General features: G+C 37.5%; 1 long non-coding RNA gene across 1 annotated transcript; it reads right to left on the bottom strand.

Annotated features, from left to right (window-relative positions):
* Positions 1–4,027: 4,027 nt before the first annotated feature.
* LOC119079776 lies at positions 4,028–19,869 on the bottom strand. The gene is made up of 3 exons (XR_005088226.1): positions 19,725–19,869; positions 15,626–15,636; positions 4,028–4,038 (listed from the first exon to the last, which is right to left on the bottom strand). It is a non-coding gene; the product is annotated as an uncharacterized LOC119079776 (long non-coding RNA).
* Between the last annotated feature and the right edge of the window lie 2,046 nt (positions 19,870–21,915).

The following is a 21,915-nucleotide window of genomic DNA, read 5'->3' as shown; positions in this document are numbered from 1 at the left end:
CAGCCAACATTGGGTGCCAATACCTTCATTTGACACCAATTTGGATTTTCTACAATGAGCGACAGGCGGAGGCGAGATATATACATAAGCTGGGCTACTCTTATTAAAGCTCTTTCAGGTCGTAGGGAATTTCGGTAATTTAATTCCCAGGCATGCCCGGGGCAGACGGCGCATTTTTCACCACTTTTTCAACCATTTTTTATGCGGACCATTTAAGTGTCCAGGATGTCGGTGAAGACACCAACCTTCCACCAAAATGATCCGGGTTCGATTCCCGTTAAGACTCAAGCTATATAATTTAAGTAGTTGCAGTGTTTTTGGTGCCTGCAACGATGTACTTGTACACACTGAATGAGTCGTATGACGTACCCGATGAATTTTAGTGCATATGTATAGCCAAGGCGACATATCAATTAAGCACCCAACTTTCCTCAGAGAGTATTTGAATGCTTCGTGGCGGTGAACTTGGTACTGCACCCGCAACTATCCAAATTTTGAAGCGCTCATGCTTCAGTTCAGTACTATAAATATTCATTTCTATAGCCCGACACAAAGCACAAAGCCGGTTGGGTCGGGCCGATGAGCCGATGAGCTTCTATTGTCAATAGTTACGGTTAGTTTCTGGAGCAGACACATTCGCGGAAGACACACTAACAATTGGATTACAATGGAAAACCCAGAATATTTGTCCATCAACGCAAAATTGCTCGTGTGTTTTCGGCCTTAGCCGTTCCATCAAAATCGCATTGTCAACCGCGAAGATCAAAGTAAAGAATTGCTGTCCGGGAATCACTTCGTTCTACATACATATATGCATCTTTGAATACATCAGCGATCTACATATCATACAATTCACGTCGAAAGAGAAATAGCGCAAAAAAATTATGAAAACTTGCATTCGCGTTATGTACATTTATATGAGCTCATAAAATGGATATACTCATGTACAGGTGATGGGCGGCGATACAACCGCCACCCTGCTACAACGTTTTTATGTAGAATTTCGACAAAAAAGAAGGAAAAAAATGAAACTCGTGGAAAAATTCACGGCAGTTATATAAGAGGGGGAACACGACATAACAACCCTCAACTCCTACCACACACACCATATATTCGCATATATAAATGGGTATTATATAGGAACAGCAACCCACCATACTTTTTAAATCAACTCGTCCCGCGTGAAGAATTACCATAGCAACGGCTATTGAATTTATAAACTTAGCGCATTTTTTAGTTGTGTATAAGCAAACCGGGGGGGAATATAACGATATTATAGATGGATACGTAGATATCGTTTTATAATTTCCACGCTCCATGTTTTTTTTGTTTTTCTTTTTTTTTTGTTTAAGAATAAGGAAAAAAATTTTAAAAGAAAATAAGAACAACGAAAAAACGTTGAAAGGAAAAGAATTAAAAATTTTCTTCAAATTAGAAGGTAAGTAATAAGCTAACGGTTTCATTATTAAACACAGCAGAAACATAAGGATGGGCCCGTACGATATGGTGCGATATAGTTGTCAAGAAAAGTCATGTAAATTGAAACTACACTGCAGGTACAGTGCAAATCTTTCCATTTAAATTTATACATTTCATAAAGTTGCTGACAGCAATGTTGAACGACCCGTACGAAGTAAAATGTGAATCCTTATCCAACGTATGAGCATAGCTTATCAACTTGGATACTCGGCTTCGGTTCTAGGGAGTTTATCGACTCACTTGAAAAAACTGGACAATATTTACAATGTGCTATAATAGTATTTTACATGACTAGGGATAAAAAGATGAAAAGTAGAGTTTTCGTGTGAATTTTGTTGATCCGAGACGAAGCCGAGGTCAATAAACACACAAAAACGAGACTTTTCACTTTTATCCCGAGTTATGTAATGGATTTTATCGCATGCGCGGTGTGATTCCCCGAAAAAATTATTCACCTAGGATATATAAACAAACATTATACTTCTGTAAATTGTCAAAGAGTCATTCGCATATCTTGTTGTCTCGTTTTCGCTTATGCGATAAAAAAGAATATGCACGTATGACAAGCCGTCTCGGCAAGCCTCGACCGCTTTGTCATACATGCATAATATTTATTACATGCTGAGGTCGTCGAAAGACGTGCTTCAAACATGAAAAGTACGGTTTTCGACGCATGTAGCATGTAAAACTCCTTTATGCCACTTGGCTTCATAATATGCCAAATTTGCAAACTTTAGATGCCTCTGTGGACCGTAAAAGGAATAGGGTGGTATTTTGACAGCTGTGCCTTATTAAATGTAACAATAAATGGGCTATTTGAAAAGCTCTGAGCGCGTAACCAATCACTTCCCACTTGACAGCAACTCCATACGTACCAAACTTCGTTTTGACGCTGTCAAAATACCACCTTTTACGGTCTTATTACTTTTCAAATAAAAACCAATTAAAACATCACTTTACTGGACGGCCTAGTAGCCACACTGAGGAAAAAGAGTTGAAAATCTCACTTGTAGCTGGTAATTTTGTCTCCAGGTAATCTACAATAGCTACCACAGCGCCGCATATAAAAAGTACATCTGTCGCAGCTATTGTAGATTTCGGAAAAAAATTAACAAATTTCGGAATATTTCGGAATTTATTTGCGCTCTGAAAAACGCTTGGCGCCCTGTACCTGTTTCTTAGGGCTCTAACTCACGAGTGGGTCATTCGATTTCTATAAAAAAATTAATAGATTGGTATTGTTAAAACCTTTCATTTGACGTATCATTGAAAGTAAAGTTGTATTAACACGAAAATGTTTTTGAACAATAAATAGTGTCAAAAAAACGTAGTTACAATCGCTAAACCGAACTGGTGTGCATACGTTATTTTGCACCAGCTGGTCACATATAATTCCAAATGGGACCAGCTGGTGCAAAATAACGTATGCACACCAGTTCGGTTTAGCGATTGTAGTTTAAGTAACTTCGCTCAAGTTTCATCGGGAACTTTTAGTTCCTGAACTAGCTCCTTATAATCTTCAAATAATCTGAAAGTTCGACCCATGGTGGTAAGCATATTAGATCCAAGTACTTTGTACGGGTCTAAAAATGGAAACTTGAGAACGAATTTCACGTTTAACATTTTTGTTGTTTTTTTTTTGTTTAAACACACATCACTAATGAGAATATTCTTTACAATTTTTTGTTGCTTCTTTATGCTATGTCTCAGTCGATGAGAGATTGTGTTAATGGAGCGTGTAACAAAAGGATTACCATGTTAGCTTTCTTGTACATACCAATTAAGTCTGACTTACTGTAATTATTTTACCAGGCCCCAAAATTGTTAAGCGATCGGTAATTTATTAATGTGTATACCATTAGGGCTGCTCTGACTCCGGGGAGTGTGGGATATTGGGCTCAATGAGGTGTTTTTCTGGTCCGGAAGGCTTAAGTATTGGACCCATATCTTTTTTTAGAATTTAAAAAAATAGTTTAGGCATGGGGAGCGAGGCGTTTGTACAAATGTACGAAAGCGTTGGTTAGAAGAGTAAAAAAGATATACACCATCATTCTCCTCTCTTCTAACCAACGCTTTCGTACATTTGTACTAACGCCTCGCTCCCCATGCCTAAACTATTTTTTAAAATTCTAAAAAAAGATATGGGTCCAATATTTAAGCCTTCCGGACCAGAAAAACACCTCATTGAGCCCAATATCCCACACTCCCCGGAGTCAGAGCAGGCCTAATACCATGCACCATTAGCGTAACATAAAAGCGTAAATTTCACAGATGAGTAGGAGTTCTATGTGGCGTAGTTAATAGTGCTTCGTCAACTCAATTTCTTTAATATTTTTAGAATCATCAAATAACTGAGAGATGTTTTTAAAGTGACTAATGAGCAACGGACTGCGGTCTGCCAAGAAATGTGGAGTATCCTCAGCAATGCCTGCAAGTCCCTGCGTATACTCCTAAAACAACGATTATCGTTGTACTTGACGCATTCTGCGCATGCACGTAAAAATTGGAAAACCAAAAACTTGACCGAAAAAATGTTATACACTCGCGGAATTTTGAAAACTGACACATTTTCTGTTTCTGTGTTTTACTTGAGTTACTGATTTTTCCATATCAAAATACATGCAAAATTCACAAGAAAACAGTAAACCACGAAACAGAAAATGTGTCGGTTTTCAAAATTCCACGAGTGTACTTAATTTCCACTTATGCTGTTTACGTTTCGTTTGCTCTCTGCTTCCTCTTTGAACAAAAGAAGAGGGACCTGGTTTCGCTCAACGGAAATCAAGCATTAGATTTTTTTTATTCCTGAAAGAATGGAATTCGAAAACGGTAGAAAGCCACTTTGTTACACACACTTTTTTTGGTAAAATTTTATTTCCTAAATTTTTAGCCCTGTACGAAGTATAAAGCCAATAAATGTGTTTGCCTATGTTCATAGATCACTAATCCGCAATAAAAAATTTGTCTGTCCGTCTGTCCGTCACGTCGATGTCTTGAGTAAATCACATCTGATTTCAATTTTTTTCAAATGTAGTTGAAATAGTGAGGCTAAGTTCGAAGATGGGCGTATTTGGGTGGGCCCTTCGTGAGTGGCCTAAGTGTATTAAGGTCTTTTGGGGATATCTACGGCAAGATGGAGATGTAAATGAAACGGCAAAAGATAGGTATTGTCCGATTCAGGAAAAAAAGTTTATTAAAATCGGGTGAGTAGATAGTGAGCTAGGAGGGTGCTAGGCCTTAAGTGTATTTATACTCAATAAATTAAAATTTTCGGTCAATTTGTTTGTATTACATTTGAAAGGAACGTCATACACTAGGCGCAATTTCTAAGATGTACACATTTCATAATAATTTCACTTTAAATTAGAGCTGTGCGAACATGTCGGGCCGTCCGAGTTTTTATCCGGCCGAACGCGACGGGCCTTGGGCTGGACGGATTCTAAACTTACCTGATTTGGTAAGGCTCGGACTTTTATCGTTAAATCCGGCCGAGCTCGGTAAATGTCGGACTTTAGACGAAACCCTTTGTCCGGCCCGAACTTTCAATTCCGTCGCTGTTACATACTTTTTTATTCCAAACGTAGCGTGATTGAAGCATTCATTAATCGACCCTCAAAAACGTTTTCTGATTGTAATTTTTGTGAGAGTACTTGACAGCTCATGCTCCCTTTGTAGTTTTTAAATAATTTTCGTCATCATCGATTCAATATTTGGATTATAATTGATATAGAATCACAATTACTATCACAAATATTTTTCTCGGGCGGCCAGGAAAAAAGTACAGCCCGGCACGATCTGGCTCGGATCAGGCCAGGCCTAAAGTTCTTCGGGGAAACTGTGGTCGGACTTCGAAAATGTGATTTGGGCCGGGCCTTGGGCCTGTCGGCTTTCAAAAAAAAATTAAGTTTAAATCAAGTAAATTTAATGTTGAAGTCACCTCTGTGAAATACTCGAGTATTTGGAAAGGTGACTTCAACGACTTTAGTCGTAGGCTGAAGAGATTCGACATGCCACCAGACATTATTGATCCCCAAAATTACCAGAAAATTTTTGTTTCCATGATCTAACTGTTGTAAAATTTAGAATTTCGGCTGTGCATTTATTCGTTTCAGTTTTTTTTTAAATCATTTGACTTATTCATAGCCGCATGATACATTTGTTAATGTCTAGTTACCGTAAGTATGTCTCCTCCCATATTCACTTAAATAAATTATGCATCAACCGAGTTCAGTACATATAATAATATGTAGAAGAGGGAAGTTAATAATGTACGCACAAAAAAGGAAAAGCAGCGCAAAAAAGCGCCCTTATGCTGACATTCAAACGAAATGTTGAAATTATTGCATTTTTTTCTCGGTTTATCATTGTTAACATCAATTCGAATCAAAAGTGTAACAATAACACTTTTTTTTTCGAAAATAATTTTTTTCTTTTAATTGTGACTGACACCCTTATTTTGTGCAGAATATGCCGAAAAAAACACGTTGTTGAACCATCGTCAACTCAACTGTGATATGCGTTAAGAACAATTGAATTTGTATATAAATGTTCCATATGTTCTCTCCGCTCCTCTCTCCGTCTCATCAACGTTTGCACGGAATTTATTTTATTGTGAAACAAGCGCCGAACCGTCTGAATTTATGTGATTTTATACAAATTTTTTTGTTGTTGTCTTCCTTCAATCGTACACCATATATTTTATTTTATGTTATTTATCAACGGCTTTGGAGCTAACTGATAACATAAGAAACAACATAGAACGTATTGTTCAGTTCAAGTCATTAAATTCAATCATATCGTGGCCAACGGATTCACATTTTAGAACGATATGGCGAATTGTGGCGGAAGTTGCAATGAAATGAATTTCGGTTGATTGCATCCAGATTGTGAATTTTGAGGAAGAATAAAAATCTGTTGAAAATCCTCAACATATTCGTGATCGGTTCACATAACCCATAATCGGTGCGGTGCCGGTCCAAACGAATGCAGTCGCGATTCCTTAAAGTACGTAGAGGAGACGAAACGTTTAATTTAATAAATAAATTTGGAGAGTCAACCCTGCCCTTAAGCAGATCAAAAACGAACATCGCACACTGGTTCACCCTTCTTCGATAAAGCGATTCGAGACCCAAAGATGCGCAACGATCAGCGTACGGTAAGCGATAGTTTTCAACTCTTCTCACCGAACGCAATGCGGAAACTAGACCAACGAAGCGTACTCCAGATGCAATCTCACATAAGCGCAATATACACTCTTCAAGGTTTGAACGTTCCTGAATCGTCTGCAGACCCTTTTCATTAAACCGAGCATCGCATATGCTTTCGACACAGCCACATTCACATGCCTGTTAAAGCTAAGATTCTCAGTGAACGTCACTCCCAAATCTTTCATTTCCTTGACCCTCTCAAGGCGTACGTCGCCGATACTGTAATCATACAAAACCGGGTTCCGCTTACGACAGAATGACATTACCTTGCACTTGCCTAAGCTCAGCTCGAGTCCGGTCTCACTGCACCAGCGGTCAATCCCGACCAGATCGTCTTGAAGTGCGTTGCAATCGTGTACTGTCTTTACCACACGATGAACCTTCAGGTCATCAGCGAACAAAGAAAACATAGCCGATTTAATGACCTTGGTAACGTCATCAAAAAACAGAATAAACAACAAAGGTCCAAGGTGACTCCCTTGCGGAATCCTGGACCTAGCCTCGAAAGAGCGAGACTTCCAGCCATCAATCTTCACATATTGAGTACGACCCTGCAAGTAAGAACTAATCCACTGCAGGAGTGAAGAGTAAATACCCATCTCCCGCAGCTTCGACACCAAATGCTTATGCGAAACCCTGTCAAATGCTTTCTGCACATCAGTGTATACAACATCGACCTGATCACCCGATTCTACTACCCGCACGGATCCGTTCACAAACTCAACCAGATTGGTGGTCGTAGATCGACCCGGCATAAATCCGTGCTGAGCCAGAGAGACCACTTTTCCAAGCTTTACCATCAAAAAATCACAAACAATCGATTCGAAAAGCTTCCCGAAAGTGGGCAAAATCGCTATTCCCCTATAACACTCGACGTCAGATCTAGAACCACTCTTGAAAATCGGCACGACATATGACTCCTTCCACCTAGTGAAGAATTTGCCAGTAAATATATGGCGTAGTGAGAAAATTAATGAAAAATTGCCTGTCAATTCTCATACAAAAATTCAAAATATTGGATTCGACCGCTTTTTAATGCAGCAAGCAGCGCTATGTGCCACACCACTAAACGTGCGGATTCATTTTTCATGAATGAGTGGTGAATTCATCTCACCACTAGCTGCAACTTGCGACAAACATATTTTAATGGTGTAGTGTCCAACATAAAGAAACTAAATTCACCTGAAAGTTAGGAAAGTGCGCATTTACATTACCTCCAGTGTTTATATATTTAGGCCACGAATGTGCAATTAATAGTGGGTTCCAGCATTTTGGAACATAGTGTGACCTCCAGGAATAACCAAACGACATCGACTGCACTGAATATTCATTTTGAACTAATTGGCTTTTGAAACGAGCCGATAAAAACCATTTAATTTTTTCCATAAATTTCCATCCAACATCATCATCATCATCAACATATCATCTACAAAATATTTTACGGATTCACAGCAAGCGGAGCAGATGTAATGCCTGTCCAAAATGTAGCGAAATCTTGCACAGCAGTCGCACTGAAAGTAGAATCATTTTTATTATCATCAAACTGAACCCACAACCCGCACACTGAATGCTTACTGAAAAACAACATTTCCAGCGAAACCAGTTGGTGGTGGGACCCAAGTCAGCGTAATTGATACTCTCTGATCAGCATTCGAGTGCGTTGCAGTGGAGCCAACTGGTGTGCATGCCGCGAGTCTCATACCTGCAGTCGGCAAGAATTGACCAAGAATCGCACCGGCCGCAGATCTGGCCTCGATCATGAATCCGCGAAGCACAGTCGCTGTATGTGTGCGAGTAATGAATACGCTTATCTGTTGCCCGGGACTGACACTAGGAACTGACGTTGTAACCGTAAATGGCGCTGGTGACGTTTGAGGTTGATGTGGGGGATGGACTGGAACCTGGTTTCGACAGGATTGTGGATCGGCCCCATCAGGAAAGGCGTACGACAATAGACCGTGTGCAGTATAAATAATTTATTTTTAATTGATGTAGATTATTATTCTGTAGAACAAAAGTGTAAACAGAATATCTGAAAAATGTCTGCTTGATTTTATATCTCACTTTAAAAGCTGTAATTTGAATGAGACTAAAAGGATATCCGAACCATTCTAATTCATTCTAATTGGATTCTTACTAAGATTCTAATAAGTGGGATGGCATCGGGATGGCAACAATATTTTTCAATAATTTTTATAAAAAAATTAAAATATTTTTTTCAATGGTTTTCATGGTAAATCTTCTTTTTATTGAAATATGAAACTTTTTTCTCAAAATCGCACACGTTCTATTGTGTGATAGATAGTAGCAGAAAAACGTATTTTACGGACAACATTTTATTAATCGTTGAAGTTAACATCAGAGGAGCTCAATAACAAGTGACTTATAAGCGAAAGTGTTTCCAAACATAAGAACAAAGATAAGAGGCGGATTGAGGTGATGTTTTTCGTAATCTCTTAATTGATTGGCATTGTGTAATAGTTCAAGTGGGGCTAATTGCGTATTGAAATTTTGAACATGTTTATATTACGGTGCAGGTCGGTACAGTACACAGAGAAAAAATTCAGCAATATGTAGATGACTTACAACCATTTAGCTGCTTCACTAGTAGAACTGTTCCGGAATAATGTCATACCTTTTCTCTCTCTTTTAAATTCAATCCAACGCATAAATAAGACAAAGATGAGACGATGGAATATTTCCGTGGAACAGTTCTACTGAACCCACCGGCGGTCCGCCAGTGCGAGATATTTTATCATATCTTAATTGAATTATTCAGTTATGGCCTTCGATTGTCATCGCATTAAAAAAAAATCACGATCATGTAAAACTTTACATCCCAAATGTTGTGGAACGTCTAGGAACGTCCATAAAGGACGTTCGCGCTAGGCATGGGCGATAATGATAATGATTATCCATAATTGTCAATTATCGATAATCGATAATTATCGACTTTTTTATCGAAAATTATCAAAAAAAATATCGATAATCGATAATTATTGATATTTTGATAATTATCAAGATATCGATAATTCGATATATCGATATTTCGGTCCGAAAATCCGATATTTATCGATGTATTCCGATATATCGGTATATTATCATGAATTTTCGTATAAATATCAAAATGTCGACATTTTGATAATTATCGAATTTCGATTTTTTGATAATTATCGATAACGATATGATTAATCGATTATCGATAATTTCTTTCGATTGATATTATCGATAATTTTGAACGCCTCCTATCCCTACGTTCTAAATTATGACAGGTGGTAAATGAAATTTGGACGCTTACTTTATTATTTAACTGTTAAAAGGCTGTTTCGTAAATGAGACCCCAATTAAACCGAAGATTTGAGACATAAGACCAATGTTGCCAACGGGTGTTGGACTTTCATGCATTAGTTTGACATTTTTGCGCTTGTTTGACTAGGGACCTGAATAATCTAATAGCCGTATGTTTTTTGCGAATTAAATTTTTCAACTTATGTCAGTGTTCATTTGAGTTCATTTTCATACAATGCATTAGGTCCCTCATTTGTCGTTTCAATAATGAACCGCTCCTGCCAGGTTTACTTTTACTCTGCCGTGAAAACGTACAAAATGTGACAGGGGAGAAGGAAGTCGCAAAAACTACCAAAATCGCGTACGACCTTTATGGCCGTTCCCCTACTATGTAATGTATACTATTACTAGTACATCCATCACGTTAACTTTTTTTTATCAGTGTATATGGAAATTTTATGTCACGTTTTTCATCTATAGTGAACATTTTTTTTACTGATTTGGTTATCTGCCTGTAGATAGCAGATTTATAAATAAAAATCAAAATTGCGTCACGCGCATGGCTTTCACTCGTGGTATACAAGTGTTACAAACGCTACAATAAAAACTAATAATAGAATGCTCAATTTGACAATTTTGCGAAAGTTTCTGAATTTCTCATCGAAATTGACAATTTGGCTGTTAGTTTTTTTAATTAGCTCAAAGTCATTGAAAATTACGGTATTTTGGACAGTCTGCTGAGCAACTGAGCAAGTTTACCGAGCAACTTTAACAGCACACAGAAAATAATTTGGTTAAACTGTTATGAAGATACTACGAAATAGTGCCATTTTAGAAGCTCGGGACGCGACCCGACCCGGCCCGTCGAGTATTTCGGGTTGGCTAAGCCAGCTTGGCTCTGAGTTGGATTTAAAAAAAGGCATCAGAACAGTCTAGTCGGAGCGTTAGCTGCGACTTAGCCCCGTACGACCCGTAATCCTATTTCGTCCGTAACCATAATACGTCCGTAGCCGAAATACGCCCGGACCCCTAATACGTCTACAAGCCTCTAATGCTCAAAACAAACGAGGCATTGAAAACGTGTTTTGGTCCTATTTTTCATGACGAAATTTTCGAAACTGTCAAATGAAGTTAGAACTTTTTCTATTCAAAATCGCGACTGCTGCATCTGTCAATGAAAACTAGGACCAAAACACGTTTTCAATGCCTCGTTTGTTTTGAGCATAATGCGTCTGTTACCAAAATGCTAGTCAAGTTGGGTATGATCAAATTTACTGAAAGTGTTCATTTTTAAAATTGCGCATAGCGCAATTACGAAAGCCCGTACGAAGTACCTCTCAAATAAAACCAACAATTTACGATATTATTTTAGAAACCCAACATGTTTTGCTAATATTCCATTCGGTATTCAATTATCTCTCAAATGAAACTAAAACTAGCAAAATCGGTTGAGATTTACTCGATTTATGTGCAAAAAAACACTGAGGGCCGAGTAGCGGCCACAGACCAAGGACCTAATTCAAGAAATTTTTCCACAACACGCTATTTAGTGTGCAAGTACATCTCAGATTTTACAAAAATTGGCAAAACGGATGAATTTCACTTCATTTTTACCGATTTATATAGATTTTAATAAAATCCAATATGGCCAATATGGATCGTATGAGGTGCAGTCGCAGCAAACGCTCCGACTGTTCTGATGGCTCGTTTATGCATTGTAGACTCTACAATGTAGAGATTGTCCTTGAAGTTTATATATTCGGCCGTGGAAGGACAAGTACTCTAAAAAATGTTGAAATAGTGCATTATGTCACTAGGGTCAAAAATGGTGGTAGAGGTGTGTGTTGATCTATGAATAATCTAGGAGTCCGTTCAGTGTGCCGGGACGAAATGTATTTTGTCAGTCTGTTTTTATCATTCACTCAATTTTGACGTTCATTTGTATTGGGAGTAATTATTATTTCCCGAGGAATTCTTTGTTTTCGTGTACTTTCATTATCTTCGGTGTTTATATACTTTGCTTAACTAGATGAGTTTTTTACCAAGCTTGTGGGCAGTGGTTTTTGGTTGGAACTTTGATTCTATCAGCGCTGCTGAAATTTTAAGCAGAGCATTGGGCTGCTGTAAGTTGAATAAGAAATTATTTGGCAACTGTGGGCCGCTTTTTTAACAGCTCAGCCGATCTCGCCGCCGGACGTCAGCTTCTTTTCTACGGCTAGACCCTGCCATCGATTTTTTTCAAGTTTTTTCTCTGAGCGAAATTATTTATTCTATCGTAAAACCCAGTTAATTCCACAAAAAATGCAGGTTTTGTTAATGACATGTGGTAATGTTCAACCAGAATGCAGAAAATTTCAATGATTTCGCTCTAACTAAAAAAAAAACGAAGAAATGAAACTTCTAGTGGATTTCATGTTCTTTCATAGGGAAATGTTGAAATACTGTTTGGAGGCCAAAGCTTAAATGTAATAGATATTGGTATAGTTCTAGATCATTTTTAGTACATATCAGAGTGGAGAGCCGAAAAATAAACGCCGGCGGCGTCTAGCCGTTCAAAAAAGAGTCTGCGGCGGCGGCTAAGTACGGCTTGTCCTTTAAAAAAATTCAGGCGGCGACTGGGCCTAGCCGCCGACCAAAAAGGTCAACTGGTGGCGGCTAGATGAGAAATTTTTGAATTTTTCACGATTTTTGCAATTTTTTAACGAGTTTTCACCCTTTTCACGAATCTTTGCTCTGTTCACAAGTTTTCGCGCTTTTAACGAATTTTTGAGCTTTTCATGAAGTTTTACATCTTTTACGAATCGAATTTTCGCAAATTTTTACGAATTTTCACGATTTTCATAAAAATGGGATTTCACAAACAAAAGACCATCGACAATATTTTCTACAAATTCTTGAAAATTTTCTTAAATTTCTCAATTTTTCTTTGAATGTCGTTTTGAAGAAAAAATAAAAAATTTACGAAAATCAAAGTAGAAAATATCTTAAAGATGGGCATCGCAAGGGACATTAAAAGTACGGGTACATTCTCAAGTGACTGTATTGTCCTAAAAAATGAATTTAATTTTGTTGGTTAGTGTCATCTTTTTGTCTTTTATGGATAAAATATACACCAGCCGCCGAGTTAGCCGACCTAAACCTCTGGCGGCGGCTTACGGCGGCTAGCTGCAAATAGCCTACCAAAATCTCTGGCGGCGGCGGCGGGTCGTTTTGGGAAATTTGGCGGCTCTCCAGTCTGGTACATATCATCATAAAACTCCTAAAGTCAACGCTCAACGCAATTTCACAAGCTATGAACATTTCATTGATACCATGGGTGGAATTTGTTTCATTTTATGATATTTAGGTTTAAGAAAATGAATAAAATTGATACCAAAAATATCAAAAAAATTGTGGCTCCGAGTTTTCCTATAGATAAAATATTTTTGATAGGAAATCCAGAAACTTGCAAATGTGTCAAATAGAACACCCTAACTAATAACCGCCAGTACTTCGTACGAGACTCAACAATGCTATAATAAAATTAAAATACATAAAAATAGTCAACCGAATTAATAAGACTGGATGACGGGATATGAACTCCGCTGACGCATTCAGAATTGAATTATTTTCATATTTTGTAGTACATTTCAATTATAAAAATTCAATTTTTTTTATTGTAGGTAGGGATACCCATCATGCCACTGGTTGTTGTTTTTTTTTAGAGTCAGAGAAATGTAAGAAGAAAAAAATGATATTGTAACTTTGGTTGTGAATTAAAACATTTTTTTTTCATTTTATTTTGTTCCTACAGAGCTTAACATAATGGATGGGAAATGGGAAATCAACCCTTTGCGAAAGGTTCACGTAACAATTTTTTTTTGTTTCTGTTCTTTCTCTCGTTCAGTACATTGTTTCTGTTTTGAAAGGGATTTAACATTTTTTCATAATAATTTTTTTTTGTTTTACTTTAAAAAAATTGTAAAAACTAGTTTTGATTGAATAACAAACAGCGAGCATAATTTTCGTTATTTTTTTTTGTTTGTCTCGAATTGTGTGAAATGAAAACAGAACTGAATGCAATAAACGAGTTTTCGTTTGCCCTTTTTTCGGACGGCTTTTAATTTCAAACATTTGCATGTACATGGCTCATAAGTGAGAACTTGATTTTTGCAACGGAAACACAATTCAGTGCTTTGACGAATTAATACACAAATTAAGGAAACGAAATTCCAAAACGGTACTCAAAACATTACAGCTGCATTTGTTTACGTAACAAGGTACAAGACTTGTTACTATACAGGTATACGAGTCTTTTGTAAGAACAACTCAATAGATCTCTTCGTTTGGTGAAACTGATGACGGAAACGTGAGGAATGGTGGGGAAAAGTGTGCAAACTAATCGAAACCAACTTCACAAAGTAATGAATAAGTGAGTGCATCCAATTCTTTGAAATGAATGCAAATGAACTAAATACGGGGAATTCCCTTAGAAGCAAAGTTAGTTGTCATTAGTTTGCACACAAAACCGAACCGTCGATCGTCACGCCAGCGGTCATTTTAGTGATCTATAGCGCAGTGTGTAGTGTAAGTCGAGACTTCACATTTAATTATTGAATCGCCAGTCGTGGGTTCGAAATTCAACCGCAACATATGTCTATTCATCAGATTGTTGTCCACAATAACAACATTTCATTGAATCGGTAGTTGGGTTTGCGTCTCGAATTAAGTACCGATAACGTCTCTTTGTACTGCATGTAAGTCTCGTTTGTAAATGTCACTAAGTCATCTGGGCAAAAGCCTATGATGTCTTGTTAACAAATGAAATTCGAGGCTATTTAATCGGGGAGGTCACGCTGATGAAGATCCGCGGATGCGAAGCACCGGTTTTTCTTCAATTTTACCATATAAAAATATTTTTGTCGTACTTTTGCCCACCCTGAGAATTCCTGCTAGCTGCGGCCCTGCGCGGATGCCACATTAAATTAGATGATACTGTGGCGGATTTTCAAACAAACAAGCCGTCAGAACCGTCGGAGCGTTTGTTCGACTGTAATCCTATTGCGTAAGTGAACCTAGCCTAATACGACGAAGGAGTGATATATCCGACAAAGGTTAATATTCGTGAGTAAAAGATAACTGAGAAGTATGAATTCGATAGATTTAGGCTTTTGAGGAGTGGCACTTAATTTTTTTTACCTGGGATACGAAAGGTTCTTTCGTAATTGCGTTAAGGGCAATTTCTAAAATATAAATTTCTATAAAATTGCAATTTGTCACCATTTAAAAAGAACCAGTCGGCTCTGAAGTTGACATGATACTTCCACGAAGTGCCCTATTCTTTGGTTCTTGCACGTGAAATTGACAAATAAAATTTAGAAAGTTTAGAAAGCAGACCTTACAACATTGTCTCACTTCATATTGATACTTTTCGAATTTCGAACTAAACAATTAGGTAGAAATAAGAACCAAAAACGATCAATCGACAGCGGAATATCTAACGTCTTTCATATTAGTAAAAAATATCCCATCCCCGTCTCTGAGTGGGCGTCGCTTAATATTCTAAAATCGAATTTATGTTCAAACTCATTTTTTTCAGTTCAAGTGATTCATGGCTCGATGCTTATTATATGGGGTGATGTCATTTGTTTTCGACAATAGATATGAATAACAAATCACCGCGCTAACAATAATATAGAGTTCGAACAACGAACAAAAAAAGGGATACTCACTCGTCACAACGCACACCCCACAAACAAATGTTTCGAACCATTTAATATGAGCCGAAATACCGTTTTTTCTTCTCTCGTTTTCGTATGCACTATTGACACCGCATAAAAACATCAATAAGTCACCCCAGAAAAAATTGGCATTAAAAAAACACTTAAACACATCATCCCTATCCAAAATGATAGGGACAACTATAATCTCTAAACAAAAGTTTTTTGGTTAGAAAAAAGAACTTAACCTCGTCATTTTTTGTGAGAGGTGAGGTGTTCCATTCATTCGGGTTATGGATAGACCCTCACTATTTTTTTTCCTATTTGTGTATATACATTGACGTGTTCACGGCTTACCTCATCGGGCCATTGTTAAAGTATACCTAGTTATTTGAACCTTTGATTTATTTGCGGCTTATTGATTATTTGGTTTAACAACATAATAAAAGGAACAAAAAGTTCAATAATAAAATTGATGATTGAGGTGCTTTGATTGCATCAATCATCATTTAACAATATTTTGTTATTGAAAAGGTTGTAATCGATTAAATTATGGGGCATAAGTCAACAGGTCGGACTGATTTTGTGGTGATTAGTTTCATTCGAGCGAGGTTTCATTATGTTTTTCTGTATTTTGGTAATCAACAACGTTGATTAATTGTTATCATCAGAGTTCCTGCCAATAAATCACTGAAAACTCTACAAAACTGCTGAAGGTGCTGATTGTCCTATCTGACCTTTCGGACTTTTCCTTATCTTTTCTTTCGTTCCCCACTTTCGATTTCAGTTACCGATATTTTGCAATATATGTGATGCAACGATGGAATTCGTTTGGGTGTTGTTAGCAATAAAACACCACGCTAGCTAGTGCCGGTTGGTGAGTGATAGTAGTCCATCTGACCCGGAATGTGCATGCTGCCGTTGTCTCTTGCTGTATAGATCATCTGCCACCATGCTAAGCCGCTATCTCATCCTGATAGCGCCTAGCTGTCTCCAGCCCTCTCTATACGTAGCGTTAAGATACTACCCGAAGACAGGCCCCTACACTGATAGAAAAGTTAACGCGCTGGACGTGTACTGTACGTAGTGGACGTGTAAATTGGCTGGCAGACAGCTATTTTTGGATCGAACTTCGGGAACATTTAGTACACGTGCACTGCGTCAGTAAACGTCCAGTACGTTTGCTCTGGTATCCGAAATAAAATGAAATTTTGATGTACATTATTTCGTCAAATTTCGTTCTTTTTAATTTTAATTTTTTTATTTTTCGTGTTTTTATTCATTTATATCGTAACTTTTTCTTAGATAAAAATTTTCTCCATGTTTGGTGCTGGGTTTGAACTGGGGACCTCTTGATCTCAAAGCGGCGCTTCAACCAATGTTGCAATTAAGACATACTACATTGATAGTTGTATTGTGAAGCGTTGGTAGAAGTAGGTAAACGTGGAGCACGTTTGCACACAAAGTACTTATACATATGCTATACGTTTACTTACATGACACACATATGAAACTTTGAAAATATTTTTTTTTATTCTAATTAGAACTATGGTATATGACAATGACCTAATATCGAGAATCGTAATCGTAATTCCTTCTTCTTCTTTTTGCGTAATATTTCGATATTTCAACAGTATGAGATTGGAACTCAGGGAATAAAACGTTTTGAAATTTAAATGACTGAATTTAATATTTCTGTTTTTAAGTGAATCCTAAAATCCTGATACAGATACATTCATCTCATGTACGTAAAGGACTTGACATAGTTGCTATTAATATAAAATGCACAGTGTACGAACGTTAACGCACAACAAGTACGATCTTTTGACATCATACTTACCATGCGTATACAAACATCCTAAACGTGTGCTTTTCTCAAACGTGTTGGGCGTATGAGGTAATTTTGCGATGAAGTTACACATACCAAAATTTTACACATGTCCTACGTCGACTACACGCGTGAGATGTATGGCACACATATCGTACGTAAACTTACCATACATACCCGACCATACATACCCGACAATGCCATACATACCCGACAATGCATAACAGAAGTATATCATACATATCCGAAGTACACCGCCAAAATCTTTTTTATCAGTGTACTACTACACCAAAGTCACCTGATCGTTCATGGGGCTACTCACCACGAGAAGGATAGGATGTAGTAGTTGGTGGACAGAGGCTGAGTACATAATTAGTACTATATCACGCGTAACACACCCTTTGACAACCTAGTCTAACCTAGCTAAGGCTGAAAGTAAAGGCTGAAAAAGAAGAAGAATGATGTAATTCGTTTCCTACGCCGTCTGTGTGCAATAATGTATTTACGCACTAGTTCTATAAATTTTCAAGGTGTTCTTAGCACCGATGTAAGTAATCCAATCGTACGACATATGATACCAAGAGAATGTTCACGATGTGAAGGTTCTTACAAAAATTCGTTCAACAGGCAAGAATTTCCGGATGAAAAAAAGAGATGACCTTGAGGAAAGTATTGAATTTTAGATGGCTGCCCGAGCGAAAAAAGTTGAAGAATCAGAATATTCGTACACTGTCTTTTCAGTATATATCAGGTAGATACATGATGTACTATATCATTGACTTCTAAGATAAGCTAGTCAGCTACTATCGCAGTGTCGCTCTAGTATTTTAACAATCAAAGCCCCCAAACCACTGCTAACCACAACCACGGCCTTCGTACATATTAAAAGAAATAAAATAAAATTAAGAATTCCACCGACCCACCCCGACATTATACACAAATATAAATATAACATAAAATAGATAGCCAGCTCCGCATCTCCGCAAAAAAAAACGCCATTTCGATTTTAATTTCCTTTTCGTTTATTTGAAACGCGCGTGCAACTTTTTTAATCATCCAAAAGTTTAATTATGAAATGTTCTTATATAACGCCGTTGATACTGCTGCTGTTGTTGATTCTTTTTTGCCCCGTACGAAGTACTGCTGGCTTAAGGACTGCTATGACGTTTTTAACACATGGATACACGATAACTTAAGTAAATGTCAAGAGCCCTCATGGACCGTTCATAGATGACGTCCGCGGTTAGGGAGGAGGGGTTCATGAAAACGTGAACGTGAACAAAAATTGGTTCAAATTTGACCATTTTTGCTTGACCATGAGGGAGGGACGGTCTAAAAACCGACCAAATAGTCGGTAGTGGACGTCATTTATGAATGGCACCTCAGAGTGGCGCTCGTGTCACTCTGCTTTAAAGTGATAGGTGATGGTTTGTGGGTTTCCCTCTGAAATGTTGGGATTATTGACATGGCAGTTTGTTGGTACCCAAAATTCTAGAACCCTATAGATTGCACAATCTTTCCACTTTTAGAATTCAAGGAATTTAAAGTATTTGTAAGGTTTTTTGGGTTTTATCTTGGAATTTCTAGATTATTGAGTTCACAATGTGCTAGTTCCCAAAATTCTACCACTGGTAACCAGGGCCTACTTTTTAGAAACTTTTAGAGATAATCGAGAAATTCAAGAAACTTTGAGAAATTCAAGAAACTTCGAGAAATTCAAGAAATTTCGAGAAATATTTCTTGAATTTCTCAAAGTTTCTTGAATTTCTCGAATTCGAGAAATTTCAAGAAATTCCAGAAAATTCAAGAAATTCGGGAAACTTCGAGAAATTCAAGAAATTTCAAGAAACTAATTTCTCGAGTTTCTTGAAGTTTCTTGAACTTTCTCGAATTTCTCGAATTCGAGAAATTTTAAGAAATTCGAGAAATTTCAAGAAATTCAAGAAATTAGTTTCCAAAAAGTAGGCCCTGCTGGTAACACCATCTTCTCACTTATTTATAGAATGCGAGGATATTGCTAGGATTTGTGAGGTTTTCTTGAGTTGTAAGTCGTTTGAAGTGGCAATGTGTTGGTTCCCTAAATTCCATCACTACTTGGTGTACCATCTTTCCAGTTCTAGAATTCGGAGGTAGTTAAAGGATTTCCAAGGCCTTTGGGGTTTTTGCTGTACTTTTGCTACCGCTAACGATAGGGTTTCCATTTTTGAATTCGGAAAAGAGTACATTAGGGGCTGTTCACATATGACGTCACACTCGAATGGGGTGAGGGAAGGTCAGCGAAACGTGAAGGTTCTAACAAATTTCGGTCAAATTTAACCCTTTTTGCGTGACGAGGGGGAGGGGGTGTTGAAAATTCCATAAAATAGCGTGACGTGAACAGCCCCTTAGGCCCTAATAAAGAGGACTTAAAGTGGACACTATATTAGAGAGAAACTTTGGATGAAAAAACGAATTCATTTATTTGAAGAAATAGTGATGTTCCTAGAATTTTGGCCGAGAAGAATAGCTATGCGGAAAAAGAGGACGAATTGGAACCCTACTAAATATATGGTCCATCATAAATTTATGGCCGTAAGTGGTTTTTGCTACAGTTTACGGACACACGAGGGTCACGTACGCAACAGGTAAACGGGATCGTACGGGGCTAAATTCGCAGCGTCTGCTACGGTCTCCTCTTGTTTTTTTGTTGTTGTTGTGTGCCCCTCTGTACTATTATTATAATAAAGTTGCGGGGGTTAAATATATAATTTATCTCCGCAAAAATTGTGAATTTTTATATGGATTCGGTGAGGCTGGTGTTCGCGCTGTATTTATTAAATACACGAGACCTTATATACAACAACAAAAAATATTTTTTTTTTGATCGTCTATTCACTCCTCCAATTAAATTATGTGCATGCAGTGTAGTCAGTCAGATATTTTATCGGATATATTATGGATATAGACATTTCACGATGGATACGTACGTACATATGTCGAGTAGACATTTTAATTAGAAATTAAGGTGGAAATGCCTTCTCTATAAATTTAATAAGTAAAATCAAATTAAGCGAACGCTTCCGCGTGTTCCGCATTAGCAACAATAATTTCAATTACTGAATTCTCCGGCAGAAATTCTTCTATGTTTCTCATTGCCTTTTCCTCAAATGTATCGGAAATTACAGCGCCTAAGCCACAAATCATTTACAAAATCTGCTTGACCTTCCCTAAGTTTACGGGTCTGGATTGGTCTAGCCTACAGGGCCGTATCTACTAACGGGCTAGAGCGGACCGGGGACCGGGCCCACCCTGCGATTTCTAAGAAACAGATTTTTATGTAATTTCTTCATACAAAATTGTTTTTTTGGCTCTGGTCGCTCTGAGCGAATCCTGAGAATTATGTCTGACAAGATATCAGTAATGCGCCACACTTTCCTCGGAGAGTATGTGCATACTTTGAGTCGTGGCTCATGACGCACGTTAAGTCAGTGGCTCAGACTGGACGTGTTATTGGCCGCACCAGCTAGATCTCAAAACCAGGCAACAAACAAAAGTTCGAATTGACCGGTAGAAATTGTGATATGCATGGGGAGAGGGGGCATTCATCCAGCAATCGATATCAAAAGATTAAAGACGAAGAAACGACGACAAAACATAAAGGCAAATTAAAAAGTCATTCATCTCCTTGATTCTCTAATTCCCTTGAATTCCCCATAATCCACAAGAAAATGCGAAAGTAATGAAGTATACACAAAATCAAACAATGTTCATAAATTCGTTGGCTAACACAAGCAATTAACTTTCCATTCGCTTTTTTATTCCCCGAATGTCTTCCACTTGCTCTTTATTGGATTCAGTGCACGTTTTTTTGTGTGTTCGAACCACCTAATATACATACCCTTAATGTTCACGAACCAATTTTTCCAATTTTTTTGTGTTTGCTGATGTAACGATAGAACATTCAATTCAACGTAAAATTGGCTTGTGCCCATTAATCACAGAGCAATTTAAACAGAAAAGACGACTAAAGACCACCTTTCATTTAACTTTTTTTTCTTTCTTTTGCGAAGAGATTTTTTTCCCATTCTAGCAGAGCAATTTTCCATTTCTAATTTTCCATTTGCTAACTCACCCTCAACCGACAACCGACCCAATCATCATTTCAACCATTTTCCAATGCCGGTTTTTTGGTGTCATAAAGATTCTGTTTTTTCGTCTTTCTTCTGTATGTGTTGCCTTGTCTGAAAGTTATTTCAGCGGATTTAACATCCAGTTGAAAATCACGAGTTAATTAAATCCAAAAATATTATTTAATAATTGGATTCGAAGGAAGGAAATAATCTTTCGGTTATTTTCGACGAGATAAATTTTTCACAGTTTCTCCCATCGAAAAACGATTTCAAAATGTGGGTGAGGACGGATGTCAGAGAACGTA

Source organism: Bradysia coprophila, unplaced genomic scaffold, assembly GCF_014529535.1.
Source record: "Bradysia coprophila strain Holo2 unplaced genomic scaffold, BU_Bcop_v1 contig_333, whole genome shotgun sequence".
Taxonomy (NCBI): domain Eukaryota; kingdom Metazoa; phylum Arthropoda; class Insecta; order Diptera; family Sciaridae; genus Bradysia; species Bradysia coprophila.
Note: the sequence above shows the minus strand (reverse complement) of the source record. Positions and strands in the feature narration are given on the sequence as shown.